Source organism: Chamaea fasciata, unplaced genomic scaffold (assembly GCF_029207755.1).
Source record: "Chamaea fasciata isolate MVZ Bird 193981 ecotype frontalis unplaced genomic scaffold, bChaFas1.0.hap1 SCAF_7, whole genome shotgun sequence".
Classification (NCBI taxonomy): Eukaryota; Metazoa; Chordata; class Aves; order Passeriformes; family Sylviidae; genus Chamaea; species Chamaea fasciata.
Genome location: NW_027094092.1, coordinates 36260953 through 36288754, shown reverse-complemented (window position 1 = coordinate 36288754; position 27802 = coordinate 36260953). Strand labels below are relative to the sequence as shown.

At 39.0% G+C, this 27802-nt stretch overlaps 1 protein-coding gene across 1 annotated transcript in view; it reads right to left on the bottom strand.

Moving 5' to 3' along the window:
* Window positions 1–27802, bottom strand: part of AKAP6 (A-kinase anchoring protein 6) — a 288951-nt gene that overhangs the window by 254327 nt on the left and 6822 nt on the right. Inside the window, exons 2-3 of the mRNA XM_066188405.1 lie at window positions 9527–9606; window positions 5692–5903 (exon numbers count right to left, since the gene is read on the bottom strand). The gene's annotated coding sequence lies outside the window, so the exon portion shown is untranslated. The remainder of the gene's footprint in view (window positions 1–5691; window positions 5904–9526; window positions 9607–27802) is intronic.

Sequence of the window (27802 nt, the reverse complement as noted above, 5' to 3'; positions counted from 1 at the left end):
TAGTTGGTAGGTATATTGTTTTCTTTTTTTATCCATTTTGCAGACATATTTTTTTGTATTGACTGTCTTGGCAGAGAATATTCTGTCACAGCAATCTGTTAAACAAAGAAGGAGCACTTATCTAGCCAATAAAAGAAACGCTGTTTTAAAACTTTCAAAACAAATGTGGGACTTTGTTATGCTGTGGGGTTTTTTTAAACCAAGAAGTGCACAGGACTTTTTCCTTTCTGTTGCAAATTAAATGCATAGTAGTACAGCTTTTTGTTACATTTTAATCAATACAGTTACAAACAAACAAACTTTTGTGTATTCAGATACTAGAATTCTTATTTTATCGGCACACCAAGCTGGCAAAAAATTGATAACAATATTTGACAGCACATGAAGCAACTTCATGTCTGCATCCTAATCCTGAAACTGTGACAACCTTGAACTTATAAGAGAATCAGTACAGGGCAGCTCTCGAAAGACAAAAAACATATACAAAAGTAATAGATAAACAGTAAGACTGAAAGCAGAACTAAATACTGCAGCTGGGTGCTTCCCCAGTCATATGCTAGGAGTTCTTTTAGTACAACCTCATGCTAACAAAGGCTATCTTTCTAAGTGTGTCAGCTCCCATAAGACACCGTGCCATGGAGGCTGAGAAAAGTATTTTATAGAGCTATCTCCTTATTGAAATCATCATCACTTGAAAGACCACTTGGCCAGAGAGAGAACGCACATTTCAGCTAAATGCTTAGCATACTTTGGGTCTCTGAGAAAGCAGCTGGATGTGGAGCACCAGCAGTGCTGGGGTCAGTTATTCCCGTGCCTGCTGCCCCGAGGGTCAGGTGCTGCCCCTTCTTGGAACTTATCTGCTGCCTCACCCTACAAAACAACCAGTCTTCCAGAGCCAACTGCTTGCCCTGAGTGCTCTTACCCATTCCAGAGGCCACTGGGCCGGCAAAGGTTAGGGAAGTGTCAATACAATTCACAGTGCTCATTCTCCGCCCTTAACCTTGAGGCTGATGCTCTCCTCAGGACAGACACAAAGATTATCCCCCAGGATGGAGGACACTCCTTATATCTACAAGCTATCTCCACTACCAGGAACCTTAGAAGACATTCTTTACACAGCTGAGGGAAAGTCCCTCCTTGCCTGGCACTGGGACTGAACACTGGACAAGCAGGAGGCAGCAGCATTTTGGTCAAATCTGCCAGGGCAAGCCTGCATCTGACACATGCCATGAGAACTGAGAGTATACACAGAGCAGAGAGCATTTCTGGCTTGAAACATCTTATCTGAAAGTACCAGATATTGTAAACTACACAGAGCTGAATTTTTTGACCTTGGAGGGATGAAAAGCTGAGTCAGCCTTGCTGTGATTCAAAGCACTCAGGAGTCCAGATATTTGAAATCTGTCTTTCATGCACCAAACAGGAAGGGAAGAGCTACCCGGATTGTTTTTTAATTTATTCCCTCGTTTCCTCAGAACCAAAGCTTTTCTGAAGGCTTTTTAAAAATAAGAAAAAATGCTTCAGGAAAGCATATTTTGATACTCAAAGACTGATTTTTGTGATGACCCTTCTGACATTATACATACACATAAATATGACCATACCAAACTAGTTGAAGGATTTATATTACACACTTTTAGCAGTTTTTTTAATGAATATGAAGTAGGATAGATACTTTTATTTTTAAATCTATAGAAAATATAAGACATAAAACTGAATATAAGAAAGGCAACACTTCACAGGTCTTTGTCCAAGAGCACCAATCAAACAGCATACATGCCTGTGCAGCAAGAAAAGGTACAGGTAGCCTTTAAGCACTGACAAAACAGAAAATTACTACAGTAACAGCTTGTTAGGGTTAGAAACACAGCTGGGGTCTGCACCTTCCCCTCTGCCAAAGTCTCCAGAGGCTGAGAAGCCCAAGATGGGAGCTGCCTTTCCAGGAGAATCCTGAATCATCACAGTGATGTCAGATGTGATGCCCATCCACTGCCACTTTCACCCACTGACTGTATGTCCTGTTCCCTCACTAACCTAGTCTCCTTTAGGTTCTCCATCCATCTCAGTTTCTCCATTGATTCCTTCCTTTTCTGCGGCAGGAAAGCCTTGGCCCAGTCTGGGTGTCTCATATACAACTTTCTTATTTTCTGCAGCTAGAATCTGCTTTACTGACTGTCCATTTTTATAGAAAAGAAAAAGCAAAAGCCAACTTTACCCAGTCCACAGAAATGTTAGTATTCAGACATAAATTAGTTGCAAGATGATTTCTTGATGTCATCTTTCCATTCATATATCATTAATTTTGTCCCAGTAACACCAGTACAATAGATTGTTATGAAAGATAAAGAAATTCCATCATAAAACATAGGCCACACTTACAAAATATAAATATAATATTTCAACAGAGACACATGACATCTTTTAATACACATGAGTTTTTTTCTTTTAAAAGCAACTCTGGAACTTCAGACATTCTGCCCCTCCCTGAAGCTAGGAGCACTCAGCAGAGACCAGGAAAAAAATCAAGTCCAGAATTTTGTCAATATTTCTTTCATGGTGCAGCAGTGACTTTTACAGAAGGGTGCAAGTAGACTAAAACAAGGCATGGGAATTTTCTTAATTATTTCCAATTCCTAAATTATTTTTAAGGAAATATTTCACCAGCATTTTGGAAATGCCACCAATTATTGCTCTAATCAATATCTGAGCACTTCTGATAGAGATCTCCTTTGACTAGACTTTCAAGGGATGAGTTCCTGAAGACAGCTTCATTCCAGGTCTGTCAGAGGTGGGAGGCACAGGACACCCACCCACTGTTCTACTATGATGTGACCTACAAAAGATAAAGTTCAGAGCACAGGGTTCCCTCAACTCCTCTTCAGAGAAGGAAAACTTCCTTCCATTGAGAGCATGCTCTGATCCCCTCTAGGTAGGCTTTGCATTGCTATATGGTGAAAAAAACCCTAGAAAGTGTTAAAATTATACCAACTTTCATTGCTGGGGTCAGGTTTTGTCATCAGCTCCTACAGCTGCTTGGAAAGAACCAAGCTTCTGTTTCTCTCTGCATTGAGTGCTAAGCTATGTAAGAACTACTTAATTGATGGTATAACAAAACCCTTCAGAGCAAAGTAAGGATTAAACAGTAAGACCCTTTCAGTTCATTAGTACACACCCATCTCCAGCTCCACGTCAGTATGATTCTGCATGTACAGAAGAACTCTGGCCTTCAGTTTAACTGTCCAAATTCAGCTACTTCAGGGAAGAATACATGTATTTACAAAACATATTGCCTTCAGTAATGGTATAAGGCCAGCTGTGAAACAAAGCTGAAAGCAACACAATTTTCACACTGTCAAATACTGTCTCACTTGTACCAGTTATGACTCTGCCTCAACAACAAGCAAAATTGTGATCTATCTTTAGTGTTTCTACATTTGGTCATGCTCAGACTGAGGCAATCAGGATTGCTCTTCATAGTAAGACTTTCTTCATCACTCCATACTTTTCCATATGCTCACATACAGATCTCAGTGCAACACTTGGCCCATATAAGAATTAACAGGAAGCATTCTATAATCAAAGTATTCAGCAGGAGTCAGACTAGCCAAGATTACCAAGAATCAAGTGGTACCATCACAGCTCCATTATTGGCAGGTGTTTCCCACAGCAAACAATACTGTGAGAAGTGTGAGGAATAGAGAGTAACAGGAACTTTTTTAAAGTGTTCAAAAAACAGCCCAGTTTGTATTCTTACAATTAGGGGGAAAAAATTCTTCACTAGGGGATTCATAGCAGGTCATGCCTCCATTAATACCATCAAAAGTTGTTCTTTTTCACCAAAGTATGTTTCCCCTGAGTTTTAACATTGATCTGAGAAATTCTATTTGTATTCAAGTCACTTCAAAAATCTAAGAAAATGCATTTATTGTTATTGATGATGATAACAAAAGCATAATATTTAAACCAGAAATATCTTATGTCCATGTCTTATTAACTGTTCTTTTATGATCCCTAAAGTGCATGTTAAAGGCCTTGCTCACCAGCTCTCTTAGCACTGATTCTGGCACTAGGCAGACATCAGCTGTCCCGCCCTACCCCCATCCTCCTGCCAACTCATCCCTTCCGAGTTTGCCTGATAGGAACACAGCAAGTCCAGGAGACCACTACTTTCATGCTGCAAAATGCATCACAAATAAATAAAACGTTATTCTAATAATTATTTTACAGTCAATTGCTTTGTGTTTTGCAGGGGGGAAAAAACCCAACAGCTGTACCCAGACCATGCTGAAAAAAGCATACATGATTCTGTACAGACTGTCTAATTAAGATATAAGAGCTCCATTCCAGTTTGTGCCAGACAAGATCATCACACACACACCCTTATGAAGAGTAGTCAGATCTCATTACACTTATTACTTCATCAAATACAAAGGAGCAAACCCCACAATAAATATTGATATCACTACAAAATACGTGGTTGCTTTTTTCTTGATGCACTTTTGAAATATAAACTACACAGGGAGAAACAGAGCCAGAGACCACTCCCTAATTCCTAGTGGACATATTGATCAATTAAAATGACATGTGTCTGGTCTTTTCTTTCCTTCTAATAGCAAGCAGCTGAAGACAATATTTCAAACATGCAAAATCAAGCTATAATCTTGTTATATACCATCCAGCAAGATTAACTTGAAGTTAAGCAAAATAAACCCGGCTTCCAGAAGCAAGATCTTAATACAACATAAGCAAATATTGGACATCATAAAGAACTACTAAATACTGTAGACATGATTTTAATCAGCTTTCTAAATAAAAAAGATAGATGTTTTCTTCCCAAGATAGAGGTGGAAACCTTTTTAATTATTCCTATTATTTTATTCATAGCAAACCCCCTCAGAATGCTTGAATCTTTGGCTACACCTTTTACTGCAGTTGCAGCAGTAAATAAAAAAAAACTTGTTTTCTTTCCAGTAAAAGATAGATCTAAAATTCACTAAATTCATATTATAATTTTAAAAACAGTCTCAACGGAAGTAAAACAGTAGAAGAGCTAAAAGCCACAGTGCTTTCAAAATCTTTGATTATTGTTTGACAATTAAATCTATGCTTCTTCTTTTTTTTTTTTTTTTTTTTTTTTTTTTGAGAATACCAGTAGAAATAGGACAGTACTGAACCATGTTTAAAATCAATACTGTTCTAGTTGCTTGTTCAGCACCGGTTTGCACAGTATTTTCTGTGCTATCATGCTATGGAAGGCCAATGAAAGTAAATAGGTGATGTTCATGCTATTGAGATAAAATAGGTTCAAAGAGGAGCTGAACATAATAGGAATGCTTAAATGAAGAGACAGGGAAAGGAACAACCTATGTTTATGGCATTAGAATTGAAAAGAGCTATTTTTCCATTTAAGCAAATAAGACAGTAGCTACTTTAATTGGATTGTGAAATTTAAATACATTCTCTTCAAATATTCAGCCCATTATCACAAATGTAAAGGCAAGTATAAACATTCCGACTGAATGCATTTTCTGTAGGCCTTTGTCTAAGCCTGCCTGAAAATAAAATTTAGGCATTCAGCATCTTTCTTCAAAATGATTTTTACAAGGCAAAACCCACTTACATTACGAAAATCTTATAAAACAGGAAAAAATAACCCTGCAATTAAGAACAGCACAATATTTTGCAACTTACCATGTCCTGTTCAAATCATCCTCTTTTGATGTTTACGGCACATCTGTAAGATGCAATACTAGGAGGTGCCTTGTGTGACCTGCTGCATGATGCTGTGACATCAGTTCAGATGATGCAGCTCATTATGGGAAAGACTGCTGTTGCTATGGCAACTGAGATGTGATACGAATCCTTACTGCATTTCCAGGGGAGTCCGAGACAATACGGAAGCCCTTTAAAGAAACAGACAAAATGCAAACAGCCTTTTAAAGTATGGTGCCACAGATTTTAGAGTCCATGTCAGTACATGCCTGTTGTTAAGGAATATTTTAAACAAATTATTCCTACATGGTAACACAGAGTTTATATGTATGAGCTATAAATTATTTCTGTATTTAAAACTTAATATCATGTGTGTCAATTTAAGAACAAATTTTATATGTCAAATTTAGTTATCATGTAAGAGAACCTTGCTGAAAATAAACTGCCAGTAGCATGATTTTAACACTAAGCCTCTACAGACAGTATTATTGAACAGTATTTTAAGAAATATATATTTTCACTCTGCCCCACCCTGCTCCTACATCCAATCTGTCACTTAAAAGAAAAATCTTGTTGCTAGGGAAAAACACTTGATACTTCAAAATGAGCAGATTTAACACTGTTGAATGAATGACAATGAGTTTTTAAAAAATGGCAGGGGGGTGGCTTTTTATTCAGAAGAGGGTAAAGAAGTTTCTAGCCAACCAAGTAAAAATCTCCTTATCATTTTTCAACTGTAGGACAAACTGCACTGCCCTCTGCATGCAGAGTAGCCTGGCTTTCATCTGCCCATCAGACAGAGAGATGAGTGAAGATTTTGAAAGCTGCGGGCAAGCTGCTGCTAGCACCCAGTGGGCCACGCTGCTGCCAGCCTCCAGGCAGAGCAGGAAGGCCAGCAGAGCAGAGAGCCCCTCCCCATAACCCTTGTGAAGGCCTGGAGCTAGAGGCTGAGCCTGTAGACATTACCTTCTGCACCAGGGATCTGCTCACATCCTCTGCTCAGAGCAGTGATGAGAGAAGCAAAGGCTATGTGAACAAGTACTAAAAGGAGCTGTCTGGAAATTAAAATTCACAACTAAAGAACAACCAGCACATTTTTGGCCACTTGCCAGTTCTATTTGGATGAGAAAAGTTTCTGGCAAAAACTGCTTTCCCTAACCATGAAAATCCCTTTCTACATGGTAGGAAAGAAAGTACACAAAAGGCTGGACCCTATACACTTGATACCCTGAAGCCCAGAGTAAAACAAAAGCCCCATTTGAAGCAAGAAGCCCCAAGGCCCTGAAGATGTCCAATAGTGTCCAATGTGTGTGTCACTGTCTAAAAACCCTTCAGTCCATTCAACTTTAGCCTGTGAGTTAAAATTTTGATTACTGCTTTCAAAAGAAACCATAGGAAATAATTTCACTCTTAGCCACCACCCACCTTTGAAAGAAGGTAAAGAAGAGACTTTGATACCTTTTGATTAATCAATCAAATAAATACTTCCCGTAAATCTAGGAAATGCCATGGACTTCCTAATTAGTGCTGGCTTGACATTGTATGGTCTCATTTTTGACAGTTTCTCTCTTCTAATACTAATCCTACGTCATTCTAAATAATTCAGTAAAGCTCTCAAACTGACTCAGTATCAAATCCAGTCTAGTGATCCATAATAGTCACTCACAGAAGAGCTATAGCTCTAGGCTTTTGAAAGTTTAAAACTTCCTTAAGTCTCTGAGAATGTAATTCACAATTTAGCAGGGGACAACACGATTGAAACTTGATTTGTGTTAGACTGACATGAAAATTAAGGTATGTCATTGTAAGCTAGCAAAGTTTATGGTGTGCTGCATGCCATTCTGTTCAAATAACATGAGATCCTGAAGTTTTCCTTAAAGGAACTATTTCTATTGTATTAATTAGTATTTGATATGATTTCTACTACCTTTATTGCTTGGAAACAGAGTTGAAAAGAAACAGTGACCTTTTATTTTTCTTAGGAAAAAGAGAAGATTCAGAAACACCATTATGGCAAGCCAGGACTCAATCTAGTTGATACCAGGGCTCTGCCTCATGCCTATCAGCTTGGCCTTTGTTCCCAAACACTGGGAAGTTCCCAAACACAGGGAAGCACACCCTGGGCCAGCCCACCACGATGGGGTAGCAGTGCCCACCAGACACCGTGCTCCAGGCTCCTGCTCCAGACTCTCCAGAGGGCATCGGGCTGCATGTGACCTTCACATAAACTTCTCTGGCAGGAGTGAAGCAGCAGCACAGCTAACATGGACACAGAGGAATAGGGAGAGGGAGGGAGGTCAGGCAAGAACAGCGAAAATATCAGGCCATTTTTTACAAAGACTTCTGCCTACTTACTGCTAACTATAGGCTATATGTCTATGTTTATTCATGCATGCAATGATATGTAAATTGAGACAAAATGACAATGTTTTTCCTGACTTTTGAATGTTTGCTATTTTTTAAATATCAGTCTGCTGTTAATTTTTCCCAAAAATTATTCCTCATGAGCTGAGACACATGTCAGATAGGATGCAAGACAGCTACAACAGGAATGCCCCAGGCTGAGTGTAAACTAAGTATTTTTTGCAAAGGTCTAATGGTACTATAGTGGCTTTACATGGAGGACTGCAATCACACGATGCTAAAAGGAATTTCTACCTTATGAATACAAAAGGTAGCACCCACAAACTTTGTAACCTCCTAATTAAATCTGTAGGTGTAGAGGAAGATAGCTGGACCTAGCTGCTTTGGATTTTTTTTTTTATATAAGGAAAGAACAAAAGAAGCCTTGTTTTCTCACCCAACCCAGGACTGAGGTATCTTCTAGATTTAAGTCTTAAACTTTCTTTCTATTCTTTACAATTCACTAGAACAGGAGGTGCAGAGAGAGCCTAATCTACCCTATTACCACCAAATACCACAAATCACACAAATGATTTTGAAGTATCACAAAAGCACATGACGATAGCACAGGGCTTTGACTATAACTTTTTGCCATCAAAATAGAAATATTTTATTCTACTTTCAGTCATAGCAACTCAGATTAATGATAAGCATAAGTTACCATTTTTAAATTGCTATTTTATTTACATTCTGGCTCTCCAACACATGTTGTGTCCTTCCTTTTCCCCACATTGGGACCCCCAACAGTTTTTTGAAAGGATTGATACTCATCTGAAAAGGAAGAAGTGTTTCATCTACCATTGTTTTCTCTTCTTGGTCAGTGTATGTGCACAACTAACTTTTGCACAAACCACAAGGTTTTCAGTAAGCAAGTCATGGTCATTCAAGTAGGCATGGCCTTAACTTCAAAAAGTTTTACTTCCCCTCAGTAAGAACAATAATAAACCAGAGACTAACCTTGACAGGATTTACTTCCCATTTAATTATATTCAAGAAAATGAGTTAGGAATAAACACAGATAAAACAGTGAAATGTTACTGCAGAGCTTTTCTCTGCATAAACCAGCTGTTTTCTTCTGTGTTTTTTCCCCCTTGAAATGAAGGAAAACAATTGCTTACTGTTTGCCAGCTACCCTACCAAACAGCTGAGAGAGAAAGGGGAAGTATGCTGAAGGACCAAAGGAAATAAGAATTGCATATTCTTGAGTTGCCTGTCAAATACTCCAGAAGCAGGCTTTAAATCAAAACACAAAGCAAAACCACAACTTACTGAACGCTGATGCTCATAAGCAATGTGTAATGACACAACAAAGGAAACCTTGACTGTCGTTCAAGATTTTGTAATCCACTTCAAGAACCCATGTCCCAGATTTGGCATGGAGTGCCTTAATTAAACGGCTATATATACACACCTGGGTTTCTGTTCCACTGCTGACTTTGTCAGAAGAAAAGAGTTGGGCATACACATTGACGGCAACTCTAGCCTGTTTCCCTAAATGGAAAGGGATGTTAATCAGGATCTTGTTGAGTCTATTGAATTGAATCCATCAGCATTGCAAACATGAGTTATACACAGTCTTCCTTGCCTAAACTCATTAAACATCTATGCCTACCTACATTGTTAGGTAGGGAGTATTTTCCATCCTGTCACCAAGGTCATCTGGGCCTCTGTTCCTACAGTAAGGGAGACTAAGAATGGGAGCTGCTGCTCTGGTACAAAACTGCACCTCACATGAGGTATAAAAAGCAGTAATGCTCCCACAGCTGCACGACTCAGACACTAGTCAGAGCCATACATCAGTTTAAGTTTAGAGCATCTCATTTGTACAAAATCATATGTAGAGAAGTCCCTGGTTACATGAAGAACATATTCACACTTGTTACTACAGCGTGAAGGGGATCTAGGGGTCACTGCTTTCCTATCTGCATCCCAGTCTCAAGAGGCATGAGCTTTAAAGGCTGAAACTCAGTCTCCTAAGTGGGACTGCCTTGCTTTATTTTTTAGAAGATTAATAAATTAGTAACTAGTAGTGCATTTTTCTTCTTTCACAATAACATGAATGCATCTAGTGGTAATATCCAACAATCAGTCCATTCAGAAGTAGTTTCACAAATTACTTTTTTAAAATGTCAAGAACAGAAAAACAGTGGTAACCTTGCAACCAGAAAGAACACCCATATTCTACACCGATACAGTAGAATAAAATCTTTCCATCCAGCATAGACCTTATTTAGTCACGACTCAAGGTATTGTGTCAGAAAGCAAGGCAATATCCTCATTCCCAACACACTGAAAGATTACAGCAGGGATTTGAGTAACGGGACACTTCTGTCAGCCACCAGTGAGCTGAGATCCTCAGATGGAGAACACAAGCTCCAGGTGTTTTGGTCTAGCTCTGAACCAAATGCTGTGTTGTTAGAATGAATACTCCAGGGCGTACAATATTGTGATGTTAGTGTATTTGTTTTTCTTCAGTCTCATGCTTTCAACCACCCATGAAGTATATTATTAACACAATAAGAAAATGCCCTAGAAGGTCTTGAGGTTATTAAAATAACATTCATATGAAAAGAAATTGTCTTAAGATTTTTCTCCTTATGTTCTTAAATACAACTTATATGCAATACAAACCTCACTCACTTCTAACAATGGAACTTAAGCTTTCCCAGATCAAGCTGTAAATCTTGCCTCCAAAATTTCTGCCTGCTCCATCCTTTAGTATAATAGGCAGCACCAGAAGTCACAGTCTTGGCTTGCCTGTATTATAGCCATATCTGTTGACTAATATACCTCATTCTGTGCACCTTTCCATATTTTCTGAACTTATTTCTCATGTTTCTTCTCCACTTATCCAGGTCTTAAAGCTGAGACTTCATCATTTCATGTCTGAAAACTGCAAAATCCTTTTCTCTGAACACTAAAGATCAGTTCTGTCCTGCTCCATTCAGGATATTACAAATAAATTCATCCTTCTGGCCCATTTTACAGTGAGCTTTAAATCTCTAAACATTAAACTAAACATAATTAATTCTATTTTTTTCTTCAAACACTCTGGAAAACTCTGCATAGTTTCATCTTCCTGTTCCTTCAGAATTGACTACTTTTTGCTCTGCCAGTAACTTTCCAGCCTCCATCCTACAAGTACTTCATTTTCCACTTCCTCCTGCCAGCAAGAAAAATGATCACCAAAAAGAAGCATAATATCATTAATAATCTTCACACCCATTCACACAAACATGCTATTAATATTGCTTTGCACAATTCTAACCTGATTTGTAAACAAGTAGGGAAACAAAAAGCCAGCTAGCGTCACTGATTGACTTCCATGCTATTCTTGACCAATGTGTTCTAAACATCCTATTTTGCTTTCTCCATTTCAGCCGCCTCCACTCAACCTGTGATACTCCTCCCTGCTTGCTTCACTTGTTCACTACGTATTACACTTCAGGAACAACAGGCTAATGGCATAAATTTAGTGCACGCAGAGACTCAAAATTCTAAAGGAAAAGATGAGTAATAATTTTGGCTTCATGCTGCTGGATATACAGCTATTTTCTCTGAAACTGGCTGGTTTAAAGTTACCTGAGCATTCCAGTATTAGGTTAAAACTTAAGTTTAGCTTACAGATAAGTCAACTACTGTACATATCCTCACAGAGGTTAAACACACCATGGTGCCCCACACTAATTAAAGCAGGGATCTATTTCCGGGATCTGAAGGCAATAGCTGTTTAACAAAAATATTGTTCTTGTCTGGATAGAGGCAATGATTTTAAGATAGTCTACTTACAACATGGCTGCTTTAATTTTTCATAATTTCTTTTTAAAAAGATAGTTCAACATTCAGTGGAGTCCAAATCAGTACTTAAGTACAGTGGGATGGAAAAAAGTCTGGCTATTACTATGATGGAATACAGCATTGTGAGTTAAAAAATAAAAAAAGAAAAACCACAGCAGGGAGAACACAGCAAGCAATAGCAGAATTGTATTTGCTGATCTTCCCAGGCAAGGCACAAAACTCCCATATATAGCTAAAACACTGGCAGAAAAAAAGTCACTGTATTTTTAAGAAGTAAATGTGTTACATGCCAGTTTGATAGCCCTGAAGAAAGACAGCTTAAGAATGGAACACAGAGTCCACCAGCACATTAAAGCCCCTCCTTGGCATATTACCACTTCAAGTTAATTAGTTTGTGTGGTAGACAATTTTATAAGGAGAATAAAAAATGTCACATTCCAATCATTAACCTCTTTGCTGAAATACCCAGATGCTGGGGCATACTAAATTATGGAAGGAGGCAAAACATTCTCTTAAAGAAAAAAAAAAAATTAAAGCTGCAGCTTCTCATTTATTTCATCTCGGCTTTTGGTATCAAAAAACAACAACCATCTTTTAGTATCAAGGGAAGAGTGCATGCTAGGGTGAATATAAAGAGGCAGTAATACAAATAGTGCCTCAGCTCTGATGGACAGAGGATATTTGTCCAACACACAAAAGATAGTTAAAGCCCATTCTAATGTGAGGATGTTTGCAGTATAAAATTTAGTCTAAAAGTAATTAGGTCTGGCTACAGTTAGAGTCCATACAAATGTTTTGGACTGTGGAGACAATAAAAACCGTTGAGCAGATGCAATGTTACCACCCCTAGCATCACAGAGATTTAATGCCCCAGTAAATATGGGCCTTCTGCAGATCACACTGCTCTGAAAATATGTTTTCTAGATGGAGATGGCACACTGAGCCCCAAATCTGCCCCTCCCTTGCCTGCCTAAATGAGCCCAGGGTCCATATTACAAAAGCAAAAAAAATCCCAACAAAAACAAGACAGAAGCAGTTTTTCACACCTGGGCCCCTCCCAGCCCTTCCTTCCCCTCGGTTCCCACACCCTTTGTGGTGTCCCAACCAACAGGTGCTAAATGTGGTCATCAAGACAGTACAGGAGGCAGGGAGCTTCTTGCAGCTATTGCCATTTCAACAGGGCCTCATAATGTTAAGTTTGGCCCTAGAGCATGGGTTGAGTACACTTCTTGCAAGAGAGTGGCTGAAGGTTCTCGCATAGGAAGTGTTGGCGACCCACAGGAAATGTTCTGGCTGGGCTATCTCACAGAAAATGTTCTGGGTTTTACCAGAATTTCCTTCAAAGTGGTGAGGCTGCTGGGAGTTTGAGAAGAAAAGGCCAAAGCTGTGCCAGGGAACAAGGGCTGAACAGGACAACACAAAGCAACTTATGACAAACCTCAACCACAGAGCTAGTTTATCCATCCTCTCAGAAGGCCAGTCAGCCAATAAAAATGCATTTAAAACAAACTGAAGGACTGTATTCTAAATGAAATGGGTTTGAAATCGGAAAACCTGGGTGCAGAACAACTACTGCCACTTGGGCAGACCCGTCTCCCCAGTGCCAGGTGTGCTGGCAGTGCTCAGCAGCAACACTTGATCCTACCAAGCATTGTGGCCCCAATAAAACCAAAATACCAAGTGGCAGAATTGTCTCCATGACACATTGGATGCAGTGGTCCCCCCAGACACAAAAGAAATGCCAGGGAAATGTCAAGCCACCCAGGTGTTTTTCAAAAGTCAAACTAAATCCAGATTAGTTGATCCTCCTGCATTAGCTTAAATTGCTTTCTGGTTCATAGTGGGAGTGTGTTTTCAAAACAACTCTCCCAATCAACCACATTTATTGTACTTGCATTGCAATCTCTGAGCAGTCTCCCGGGACGCTGACAGCATTCCTTTCTCGTTAATCTAAACCAGAAGACGAACTCCGTGAGTGCACCCAGTGCACTCCAACTGCTAAGAGGTATTTATTCTTGGGAACTAGACATGGTTTAGTCTGCAGCGACTCCCTGCAATGTTTCTAGTGCAGGCCTTATGTCTCCAGAGTCTGCTGTTTTGTTCCAAAGCTCTTCTCTCACTGAGTAGGCAGGGCTTGTTTGGGGCAGCACTGCCACTGAAGCAAGGTTTTGCCACCAGGCTGAACCTCTGGGGTCCCTGCCACACACCTTCCCTGTTAACAACTGCAGGAACAGCTGGCTATGAACCAGTATTATTAGCTCTCTCCTGCATTAGAGTAACTGCATATCATCAAAATCTGACTTCTCCCTGGAAACAGTACAGCGGCATTCTACTCTACACAGCATCTGATCTAATAAGTCCTAGTAGAACCCTGCATCATTGCCTCTTCCCCTTCCACTCTTACAGCAAAACCACATTTTTGTTCCCTCCCCCCTCCTCTTTCAGGCTCTCTTTATACTACCACATATGCTTTCAATCTCACCACATCTCTTCTTTGCCTTCATCCTTCCCTAACAAATTACCGGTATCACTCAACCTCCATCTTCAAAGTCTCTCAAGACCATAATACACATATGTTGGTAGAACTTATCAGAGGTTGCTGGCCACAGCCTCCAAAGGCTGCACTCTCACTTGGTCTGCTCGTGCCTCAGCAATCCTTGACATGTTGGGGATGAGGCTGCCTCATGCCTCCATAGTCCCTACAGCCATCCAGCCAGGCCTTTGCCTGCCAGGAACAGATAGAAAGAGACAGAGTGGATAGAAAAGAGATCTTATTTTGCAACACTTGATTCCACAGTTTTCCATAAAAATAATCATAAAATGCAGCTGCCCTGATTCAGTTGTTCACTTTCCTCCAAAAAATAAAGAAAAATATTAATCCTTCCTTCATAGTCCCTTAACTTTTCAGCAGTGCAGTTCCACACCTTCCCTCACACTAATGAAACTTGTCAGATGATTTCATCAGCCCATTTAATTCACTAGCTCAGCAGAAAATGATCCAGTTTTTGCTAGGTTTGTATCCTGCCAAATTAGTAAAATAAACTGACTGAGGCTGAACAGTTGAGTCTGTGGCACTCCCACCTTTAGGAAGAGTATGCTGATAGACGGTTCCACCTCTTCCTCCAAACCGCATATTTCTCTGACATATTTTTTCTGGGCTTGGTGAGGCAGGGTTCATACCTCAGACAGTGCCTGATGCAGGATCAGGGCTGGCGATGACAGAAGACAGCCTGACATTTTCTTCAGTGGAGTTACATAACACTTGTATGTGTTGGTCCTTTTATATGCTTGGCCCCCACTTCACCTGAGGGGTTTATACCTCCTATTCATCAAATATCATCAGAGCATATATTTCCCTGTCCTCTGTGTCCTTCTTTGCATACTGCATATTTGCCTTTTTCATGGGCTTTGTAAAACCCTTTTCTACCCTCACTATGATAAATGGTTCTCCCACAGAGATATGTTTGTTCAACTCAGAGACGCAATCTCATTTTCCATGTAAGGTAGGTCAGCTTTATTTAGCATGTTGTTCCTCCATCCTGCTTTATTCTCATTCAGTGGACAGCCATAGGCTATCATTCATTGTATGAATTCAAGGGGCAGAATGATTAAATTTAATTGTGAAGCTTTCTATATACTTCTTACTGGATACCTGAAAGCTTCACAAAAGCAAACTCCTTCATGCTCACAAAATCTTTATAATGGAAGAGGTTTTAATGCTGCTTTCAGGAAGATAAACAAAGGCACACAAAGATTAAAAATGAAAGTATGAAAAATATTGTGTTTCTGACCTAAGATTTGACTTTTCAAGTCCCATGTTTTCCTATAGTAGATTTTTTATTCAGAGCCCAGCTGCTGTTGATTTCAGTTTCAGCCATGAACACTTGACAAGCTAGTTCTTTGGGTTTCAAGTCAGAATCAAGAAATCAAATATCAATGTGACAAAAGTTTAGCCTAAATAAACTGGTCATCATTCTACAGAAGCTTTGTAGTAGAAGCAGAAACACAGGCAAGGACCATTCTGAACTCGATGTCCTAATTTATGAGCTTTTTTTAAACTTTTCTGTACTTGCTGCATGCTTTCAACTTCTGCTACAGAGGAATGATGGATACTACAGAAATCTTCTCTTGTCCTTTTTAACTTTCTCTCATTTATCACAGATCTTTGTCACACAGACATTTTGAGGGGAGGAAATAACAGATGAGCATTGTAATTACAGACCATATTAGAAAGCAGTCTGGCCATCAAGTAAAGCTAAATTTTGATGCTGTGAAATAGGCAGAGGACTGATATACAGTATAAGTGATTTTCTTTAGTAATCTTTGGATCATCAGTATATAATAAATCAGATTTTCATATGAAGAATATTAGGTCATAATATATAGAACTACTGGCTGCCAGTAAGGGGAACAATTCGTCATTTTTATAGTGTATGGTTAGTTAATACATAACTGACTATCTCAATACCTTGAAAACCATAAATCTATGCAGATTTTGTGTTTCTGCTTAAAGCTTCCAGTTCTGAATGTGCATTTACCAGACAAGATAATTATAAGCTTTTGATTAAAAACAAAATCTGGATCTTACATGACTCTTGGAAATTTCCATTAAATAAATTGATTTACTGTTTGCTTTAAGTTGTTTAATAGTCTCTGTGCATATTAATCCTCTAGTTAGTAAGAATGTATACTTTATTATATCCAGATATAAAAGAATAGAAATCAATTATATATGTGGATTTTTCCGGTAGGAATATTTGAAATTCAAACAAAAGCAAAACTAAAAAGATAGCCCAGCCTCAAATTCTCTTCATCTGCTTCTTCATGATAATGATCTAAAACCTGAAAGTGACTTTAATGATCTAAAAAACCAAAAGTGACATTTTACTTGTACAATGTTCCTCCAAAGGTCAGAATTCACTTTAACAAAGTGGAAAAAAATGCCTGTATCCGTCTTCAACAGTCAGCAAAATTACCACAGGCTTTAAACCCTATGGATTGCTTTTGCCTTATGACTTTAGGGCACATCCCTGCTTCCTTGTCCATAGATACAGCTACAGATTTAATCCACTTAGTCATCATTTAATGACTCAGTTACTGCCACCTTTTGGCATCTGACCTTGATAGCTTTAGACTGAAACTAAAGCCATTTTTTGTTGACTGTCACTTTGCCTGCATGGCTCTCTGTATTCCTCTGCATTCTCACTAGTGTTAATTATTTGCTTCAATTTCAGTTTCTTCTTAACAAAACACTACCATGCCAATCTCTTGTTATTTCCATCTCCAAACCAGTTTAAGGCACAAAACTTCATCACCCTTAAAAAACTCTCCAGAACAGATAGCTTACTAGCATTCATTTATTTAGCAAAGCTTCTCATAAGCTGTGACGAACTTTTTCACAATTTCAAAGAAATCTCATCTTAAGACTCCATTTAGTTTGGGTTTTTTTTTTCCTATGCATTGTGTGTTTATTAAGGCAGAGGTATCAAGGTACCAGCAGCCCTTCAAGATGATCAGTACTAGAAGTGAAGTTGGAAAAAGGACATATTCTCATTAGACCAACTTCACAAAGCTGGAAATTTAGTCTTTGCTTACAAACAAAAGAATTTCAAAGATATACACGAGCTAAAAAACAAGGTTTCACAAAAACCCCTTAGCTGAATACATGAAAGGAAAATGGAGCTGGTACTTAAGAGCAGAGAAGGGTGCTGGGTAGAAGAAATACAGTGATTATCTCCGAAAAGAAAGAGAAAAGTAGATAAACATGATATATGGGATAAGAAGGAATAGTTAGTGGCATGGTATAAAAATACAACATCAAATTAATATAGCTTCAGGGTACCACATGACACCCTTTTTCAAAAAGGTCATGACCAAGAGTTTTTCCTGTAACTTATAAAAACTCGCTCCTTACAGGAGAAACAATCCACCAAAACTGAATCAATTAAATTAAACTGAATCAAAACTGGAGATCTTCTATAGACAGCTTCTTAAAAAGAAGCTATATGAGGAGTCTAAGAGCTAAACATTTGCAGGTAGGCCTAGAGACTGGCTACTTAAAGACAACACTTTATAGGCACAGAAAAAGTACATCATCAATCAAAAATACTATCCATGTAGATTTCCAAAAGGTACTCATCAAAGTGACTCACTATAGGCTCTCAAGAATAATAAACAGCCAGGAAACAAAAAGGAATTGTTAGAGTAAATATATGAAGGAGAGGGTAGAAGAAAAGGGTTTGTACAGAAGAGAGATGTCACCAGGGGATTTCTGACAGTAGGTGAGGTGGGGTGTTGTGCTGGTAATTCAAATTCAGCCTGGTAAGGACAAGGGCTGCCTCTAAAAGAGGCACAGAGTTATACCAGTGGTGATGCATTATAACAGGAAATAAATTTCAGTAGACAAAGTAGCACTGTGAAATAACATATATAGGAAAAATTATCCTAATTTGCAAACAGTAGTGGGTGCTGAGGTGTTCATTATGAGTCAGGAATGAAATCTTGGGGACTCCATAAATAATTCAATGCAAACCTGAGCTCAGTGCTGTAGAAATAAGTTATCAAAAATATAAAACAAACATAAAAACACCAACCAAACCAAATTAAATACTTTTCTTATTCCTGAGAAACTAGCACCAGGAAGTGCTCGCCCTTCTCTAATAAGGATATTGCAGCCAAAGTCTAAGTCTCCTCTACTGGAAGGGTGCCTACAGCCCATCTGTCCCTCCTCCTTGGCATGGAAATTCTGGTCACTTTTCTCCTTTGATCTATAAGCAGGAAGAACGCATGCGATTCATAATTTCCTCGTTCAAGTCTGATCTTTGCTGACAGTTCTGCTTGAAAGTGCTCAAATACTCTACCAACCACCCTGTTTTACGTGCTGAGGGAATAGCTTTGTTGGCAGTGCACTGAAGATCCTTTGCTGGCTCCCAGCAGCTAGGAATGACTGTCATGCTCTTCAGTGAAATTAAACCTTGAATGTGTTTTATAATGTCTGTTCAGAAACTCTCCTTATTAGAGGGGTTATTTTAAAATATATGTCAATCATATTAGTGCACATGGGAAAAGAAGAATAATTTGTTTCAGTGTCTGTCACCTACCATTTCCTAAGTACTAATTGCTTACTGGTATTATTAAAATTGCAAGAATCTTTGACTTCTCAGATATTTGGTGAATTTTTTTCAGAAGTCTACATTTTACTAGGTGCTCTTTCAAACCTCTAATCAAATCAGTAGCAGAACACAGAACTACCAAAATGTTTGCTTCTTAAAGCGTTTTATCTTTTGAACCCTGAAGATGCATACAGACACAGAAAAGATGGCAAAGGGAACAGGTTTCCCTATCTGAAGGCAGTTATTGTTTTGGTATGCGGAGATTTAAATATATCCATTGGCATTGCCAAGAGCCAACTTCAGCATCCATAAAGCAACATAACTTAATGGACAGTCCTTAAACAAGCAAGACTTTCCCATAAAAATTGGTTGCTCTGGAACATAGACAGTGGGTTTACAATATACATATTGTTAAGTGCATGAGAGAAAAATTATTGTCAAATTAAAAGAGAAATCCATAGGTCCCATATCCTAGGGCAGTTCATGGCAATACTAAGCTTTCAACCTTTCAAAAATTTATTTTCAAGATAAATTTTTGTAAGATACAAAAATAACTGAACATTATCGACAGGGCATTTCAGAAGCACTAAAAGAAGAGAGTTATTCCAGGAATCCTCCTGTAAATGTTATGTGAGAATTTTGTAAAAGATATCCCAGAAGTAGCTTTGGGTACACCACTGATGTTATTTCCTGGCTGATTAAGGATATATGCTCTCTCCCAATGGGATGAGTGACACAGTGTTTAACCAAGTCTTGCCAGGAAAAAGAAAATACATGCCTACTTCAATACATCATCATCTCTTCCTGGAAGTACGCTTAGTCACCATCCAAATTTGCACAAAAGCAACAGATAAGCACAGGAGCACGAACACTTTTTATCTGTTCTCTGTTTTTTTACTCTCCTTTGTCTTCTTTTATAAAGAGACCAAAATGTATTTTTTTTTTTTAAGAAATCCACAAAAGCAAGTGTGCTTGAGTAATCTTGCTGCAAGACAAGAATAGACACGCACATTACTCCTGCAGAGGACACAACTTGACTGTGAAAGATGAGAACTGAATTCCTCCTTTACACTGGGTCATAGCCCTCCAAGATTTTGCAGCCCAGGCTGCAGAGGATGGATCAATCATAGAAATGATAGTTGGAAAGAACTTCTAGAGGGGTTTGGTCCAACTCATGGCTTAGATAATGTCAGACTGTTGCCAACACCAGATCAGGTCAGTCACAGCTTTGCTTGCCAAGTCTTGAAACCATCTGAGGATGAAGCTCTCCCAGTCTCTGCGTAACCTGCTCCAGTGCTGCTCCACCCTCCCAGTGAAGAAGCTGGTTTGTTTGGGGTTTGTTTTGTCTACATGGGAGTAGAAAGTACAGAAATGACACAACACAATTAAAAAAAAACCACACTACATATGCTGCATATCCTGATGGTAGTGTCATCGTCTGTCTCTGACTTGATGTGAATGAGGAAACAGCACTGGCAACTTACAACAGCAAAGAGCATATAAAGTACCAGTGAGAACCAGCTTGATAGCTACTAACAGGAGGAAGGAGTTGAAATTCCCTTCTGCCTTTCTTGCAAAGCTGCCCCTGTGTAAACAAAAGAGAGCCTTGCCCTTTGTTACAGAGTTACATAGCCCCCTGTTATTCTAGTAAGCAGTCTGCCTCAACAAGAAGGATTAAAACAATAGATGATATAGAATGCATCCCAGTTTTGGACCCTCTGAGCTCAAATGGATCATGTAGGGTTTGGCTAAAATGCCCCAAGAAACTGAACTCAGATACAGTGGTCTAGCAGTAGTGGGTGAAATTAAGAGTTGTCATGGGCTGAGGACTGAGACAGAGGCAGGGTTTAGCAGCGCAGAGCTTTCTCAGTATTTGAATGCAATGGGGAACTGTGTATGTCTAAATTCACTATTATTTCAAATATTTGTTCACTGCTCTTGTTTTCTTTTCTAGATTTGAAACCAGTCTGACAATCAAGTCTCCCTAGATACTGCTGCCTGAGCCTTGGACACAGGAATGTCAGCCTGACTGACGCTGCCTCCAGTCCTCTGAGCGTTTCCTGGTTCAGAGGGTCCAAGCAGACACCTTCTGACAGCTTCAATGGGAGGTGTCAGCCTGTTTCCAGTGCTTTCAAAAGACATTCCATCATTTCATGAATCATATCACTGTGTGGAACCTCTGAGATAATAAGACTATGAACTTCATCTCACAACACCATTTGGCTCAAAGACAGGGGAGCATATGTGCATTCTTTTCTACACAGATTTTGCAGGGGAAGCAGGGAAAATCATGCTGGCTGTAAGAATTTTCTTAGCTTCATTTGCAAAATTCTGGAATCTACTAACAGGGGACAAGATAGAACTGGTCAGCTACAGATTGCACATTCAACACAGCTTAGCTCTGCTTTAAGCTTCTGCACAGAAGAGTGGAAGAGTCACCATGGGATGTGAAACCTGCTAAAGCTTGCTAAGGATATTAGATTGAAATAGTTGCAATAAATCCATCTCAGTTCAATTGAATTTTTCCCCCTTGTTGAATTTTTTGAATTTTTTTCCTCTTGTTAGCAAATTGAATGAGCCTGCCTGCGAGCAGATTTTAGGCTACAGAGATAGGATGACTCACCTACAGCTTACCATGATGCAACAGAACATGACAGTCATGGAGATGAAACTGATCTGCAACAAAAAACTTAAGTTGTCAAGACTACACTGCAGGCTGACTTGACTATTTAGAATCCTAAATGGCACTAAATATTCTTTATACTTGAGCTTTTATTTTAGTAAAGAAATTGAAATCTATCAGAGGTCCCACCAAAATTGCGAGCCATAGTTTCAACTACCACTGTATCTGCCTCTTCGGAATAGAGTTTCTGAGTTGCACTATGAAACAGCTTTTAAATATGTAAGTATATAAAATATACACATATATATGCTATATATGTATATATTTGTCTCAAAAGGTTTTATTCACTAGCCATTACTTCATTTAATTCAGTCACTGTCCTCCAGGCTCAATCACACTCTGCTATTTGGCCTCTCCACCTATAGGGAAAACAATAAACCCCTAACCCACAGTATGGTCTCCTAAGCAAGAGTGTGATTGAGGAGCAAAAACATTTTTCTACCTTGCCTAGATTGTTCTACATAAGGTGTATATTAAAATTCTTAGAGTTTACAGGTCATATGTCATATGAGAGGAATAAATTACTTTAGTTGGCTTGAGTGTGAACTTCAAATGAATGGAATTCTTTTTTAGGTTTAAGTTTAAAATAGAATTTATTTTTTACATTAAAAGGCCATGTGTTCTAATTAATTCTTTAAATTAAAAGAGAGTAATGGAAAAACTTTTTAGCAGGAGGAGTAAACACAGAAAATAATTAATAACTCACCATTTGTGAATTTGCAAAGTATTTATTAAGTATTAGGCTGAACTCTTCACAGTAGTGAATTAAGACTCAATTTTGTTAACTCAGACAATGCCTAGAGCACATGTTCTTTTGTGATAAACTGTATTTATTTACACAGACAAAAAAACAATTTCTCTTCTGGTGACAAAGGCACTGAGGAAGAGGTTGCTACCTCTGTTGAGCCAGTTTGCTTCTTTGTAAAATTGTCCTTGCTTGAGGCACCTGGGCAAGGTCTGCACAGAATTTTCACTACAGATTCATGGAGTAAAAGACGGGCTATTTTTTTTCTTTCTTAAACACAAATAACTACCTCAATATCACTGTCTACGCAGAGCTATTTGGAGTCTCAGCATTTGTACTTATACCTCAAAGGAAGAACTACTCCAGGATCTGATAAAAGTTGCAAGGGGCCAGACAGAGATAACATAATGCCAGTCCCTCTGAGAAAGTAGGAATTCCCTTCTTCTCCAGCTTTTATGTCTGCTTCCCTCTTACAGCCCCCTCCAAATCTCTTTGCAATCAAACTTTCCAGGGCTCAGCTAACATAGAAAGAGCATCCAGGTACATCCTTGGAGGTGATCCTCCAAGGCACAATGAAATAGGTATAATTAATGAACAGTCACAGAAATTAAGACCATTTCATGCTGTGATACTCAGTCTCCACAAAAAGAGAAATCTAGGTTATTTCTGCTGACTGAGAGCCAAGATTGCCAGGACTACACTAAAAGATTTAACACAGCAACTTACAACACAACAAATCTGCCTCCTCTCTTCTATAAAAAGCAGAATAATGTGACACACAGAGATCTTACTCCCACCTATATTGCGCTTTTCTGTGCTGTACTGCTTTGGCCTACATTGAGTCAAAAATAAAGTAAGATACAGCTTGGTAACCAACTTTATTCTCTGATATGCTTGTGTTCACGACTTGTATTTAAATACTACAACAAAATTCAATAGAGACTGTGTTCTTTGCTACATCTGGCAGTGAAAAGTAAGAAGAAAGCCAAGTGAACTGAAAACTGCCAAACTGAAAATGTGTTAACCAAAAGCATTACACAAAATGTTGGTCACTTGCTACAGATGCTGGAGGTAATTACAGTAGATTTCTGCCATCCAGAGCAAAGATGAGTCAGGGCATTGGCACAGTGGAACAGAGAAAGACATCTTTGCAGGGACTGGAATTATAAAGTTAATCAAAACCAAGATATAGATATTTCTACCACCAACATCTATGTTCAATCATTTTTTCTTACCAGGGAAAAAAACCAAACAAATAAAAAAGATAAACTGATGCATCAACTCTTTGTCTGCAGAACTGTAGAAGAAAATAAAAGCAGTAAAATATAAATTTCTAATGTTCTGTATGAAAAATGCAATGCTACTGTTGAAAAATAGAATTAAATAATAATAAAAATAGAAATAATGGCAAAATAGTTTAGAAACTGTAATAATTGATAATCTAGATATGTAAATATATAAATGCTATTAAATTGATGATTTTTTTTTTTGTTTTAATCCATAGAAGTTTTCATATGGAAGACCATGAATGTTTACAGAATTTGGAAGAAATCTGAGTTTATTTGGGAGTTTTGATGCACGCTGTCTTCATGATTTTGGGAGGCTTCAGAGGCATACATATTCTTTTTCAGATGAAAAATCTTACTCATGTCAATAGCCCCCTCTTTTCATATAAGTTAAATTATTCACAAACATCTCTCTGCAGCACCAGTCATCCATTCCGTATCATGCAGAACACTAAGTAGTGAGCTCATGGCACCTTTTTCTTTATGCATCTCTACTGCCCCACCCCTTGTCTTGATCAGAATATATCTGGGTAACCATTCGCAGAACCATCATAGAAGACCTTCAGTTGGAAGGGGCCTTAAAGATCCCCTTGTTCCAACCCCCCCACCACGGACGGGCACCACCCACTAGACCAGGTACTCAGGGCCCCACCCAGCCTGACCTCGAACACTGCCAGGGACAGCGCATCCGCAATTTCCCTGGGCAACCTGTGCCAGGGTCTCATTACCCTCTGGGTAGTACCTATGTGTAGAGGACCTAGCACAAAAGGTAGCTAAATTTGGTTGACATATATCATTCTAACAGTAGCTGATAAAAATCTTCTGTTTGAATAGTTCACCTTTGTAAAATACATTAAAATCAGAGGAGCTTTTTATGTAGTTAAATGCATTAACATAATCATTGATCATGCAAAATGGAAGCAAAGAGAACAAAAGAATCTTTTCCATTTCTCTGAAGCCCCAAAACATGGAAGAGGCAAAGCTGGACTTTCTGTCCTTTACACAGAAGAGAAGAAGGAAATTTGACAGTCAATCAAGAAGTCACACTTCATGACTGACTGTCAAATGCTAGGAATCTTTAAAGAAGATTTTACTTCCTGGTTCATTGAAGATCTGTAGTGCACAGAGCTGCAACTTTACAAGTCCAAACTTTCTACTTATAGTATGTAGCACAGAGCTTTTATGTATGTGCAACAGAGGGTTAAGTCTAGTCACTTAACAAATTCTAACATGTCTGGGTGAAACAAATTGTGCTTCCAGGTAAGATTCATCTTCGAATAACTTGGCTACCCTTGGAGAAATGTTCCGCCTTTGGAAACAGCATAATTACATTGTCTATATACAGGCTGGATGCTGGGGGCTCAGCCAGGAATTAGAAGATGGAAAGGATTAACATCTGGTGCTCACTAGCATTCACCATAGCCACTGAACAGAGGCTGGTACATCTTAGGCTAATTACATGTGCTGCGACTGAATTAAAGAATAGCCATGGTGTCCCTTGTAAAACAAGCTATGAAGTTGCACATCCTATGAACCTATATTGCTCAAAATGGGTAAGCAGGGGAGGCCACAAGGACTGGTCTTATGAAGGGATGGGTAGGAAACAGAAAATTAAGCATAGAAAACGTGGCAATATTTCAGTACAGTTGCAAGCAGTCTAGGTTTTAGCAGTCTGGGGTGATCTCAGCACTTGTTTTTTGATGAATTTAAAACATTTTTGGAGAGAGCAATAATTTCTGTTCTGCTACAGTAGCTCCTAGACCCATTTATGAAAAACATGGATTTTAATATTCATGCCTGCTTTTCCATTTCATCTCAACAGTTTAGTGATTCTTCCCCACAAGGTGGCAGAAAGACCACACAGTTGACCAATAATGGTTATAACCAACCTCTGCCTTGTCACAAAATTACCACCTCAAAAGTCCTACCACCCAAGCAAAATAAATCCTTAAAGAATTAATTCTATGTTAAGTGGAACAGTGCAACATATCCCTCTGATACAACAAAGGTTTAAGGAAGAAGACCACAAACAGGAAAGATTAAACTGCTTAGTCATCATGACCTACTCAAACATCATTATGCAAATACGGCTTTGCACAAATGCCAACTACCAATACCTTGGCCATCTGAATGGAAATGGATATGAAAGAAATTTGGATGAGAAAGAGAATCAGATTTTAATAAAAACTAACCCAGCCTGGAGGGCAATAACCTCCTGTTGGATGAGCTTTCAAATAATAAAGGTTTATTAAAAGAAACTCAAGACCAGGCTTTTAATACATAACTTGCAAGATAGTTAATGAGGGCACATGCCATGTGTAGAATGCCCCAGCCTCAGATCACGCAGGGCTGTGCATCTGGCCTTGGAATGGGGGACAGCAATTGGCTCTGGAGAAAAGGGCTCTCCTGAGCAGGGTCACCAGGAGTGGGGGGGGACAGGCTGGGCAAAGGTTGCCCAGACAGCTGGTCATGAGAGCCTTCTAGCAGGACCAGGACCCCAGGGCAGAGGCAGGACCAAGACATGACCCCAGGATGAAGCAACTGGGGATGATGGTAACAGACTCTGCAGCCTGGAGCAACTCATGAGCTCTGTTCCATGCACATCAGGCTGGGGAGCCACCACGCACCACAGCAGGGATGGATGAGCCTGGGGCTGAGCCTGAAGCCCTGCTGCCTGGCCAGGGCCCTGCTGTGTGCCACAGGCCCCCTCTTTACAGAAGAGGTATAAGGGACTTCTCTAAACTAGTGATTACATCTGTGTTCCTCTCCTGGAGTCACCTAAGTTGGCTGATCACAGTGATGCACAGAGGAAGCAACTCTTGCCCAACACTATTTTTCAACCTCCCTCCTTACAGTATCTCTTAGTATCCACCTGACACTGTTGGTTTTTGGTTTTTTTTACAGCAGACAAAAAGACATGTCACATGCACATTAGAATCCTTCTCTACCTCTGTACCAGATCCTTCAGCTTTTTCTACACCTCCAATCAATAAATTGCAACTTCTCCCTTGAGGATCAGCATTAGGAATAATCCTCATGAGCTCTGGAAAGGGCTCCAGCCCTGGCATACCATATGAGTGACTGGCCTTTTAAGAGGCTTAAAAAGCAACAATTTAGGAAATATCTTTCAGTAGAACTGACTGCTGCATTTCTTTCAGAATAAAATAAGAAGCAAAAGATAACCTGAAGTCAGGGCAAAAGCCAGTTAAAGTGAACAGAAGCATTAGAGCCAAGTATATAGCATTAAAGAGTCACGTGCCAAAAAGGCTGGACATGATCTTGTCTTTAATAACAAACATCCTCCTCAACTTGTGAAAATACCCATGTTTTAGTAGAAAAAATATTCCAAAGTCTGTTCAAGCCAGAAAATCAAATTAGGAAAGCATTTAAAAATCAGCTTAAAGTGATTAGAATTTTTGTGAAGTGTAGAAAAGGGGATTTTAAAATCATTTTTCTTGTCAGGAAGAAAGTACATCATTTGACTGAGAATGTTGCCCACACACAAACAGAACAGCTACAGGAAGCCAGGCCGTGCAATGCAACATCTTCAATGTCCACCATAGTGCCACAGAGACTGAAGCCTCAGCAGTGTCATCCATCTCTCCTGCTCCAGGCCTGGAGATCAGGAAAAGAGGCTTGTAAGAATTTAGTTGGCCATTTTTGTGCCTTTGCCTCCCTTCTACAATGAGGTGAGCCAGACCCAAGTTAAAAAAATTAATTCACTGAAATACATTAACATGTTTGGTGTGCCACAAGCAAACTTTGTTCTATCTTTTACTGGGTTTTTGATTTTCAGTTTAAAGCAGCCAGAGTCTCCAAGGTAATTTAATGGAATTTAAGAATAGCTTCTGTTTATACCAGTGGGACTGTGCATCTATAGAGACATTGCCCTAAATCTAAGAAGCCAGGGCATGTGACAAGGATCTCCTCACAAAGAAAAAAAAAACCACAGTTCAAGTGCTTCTATTTCATGTATGAAAAAGATTAAAATGATGACTTTTTTTCACAACTGAAGCTGAAAAAAAATCTTATTTTACAGCTGAAATTCAGGAGACAGGGATTT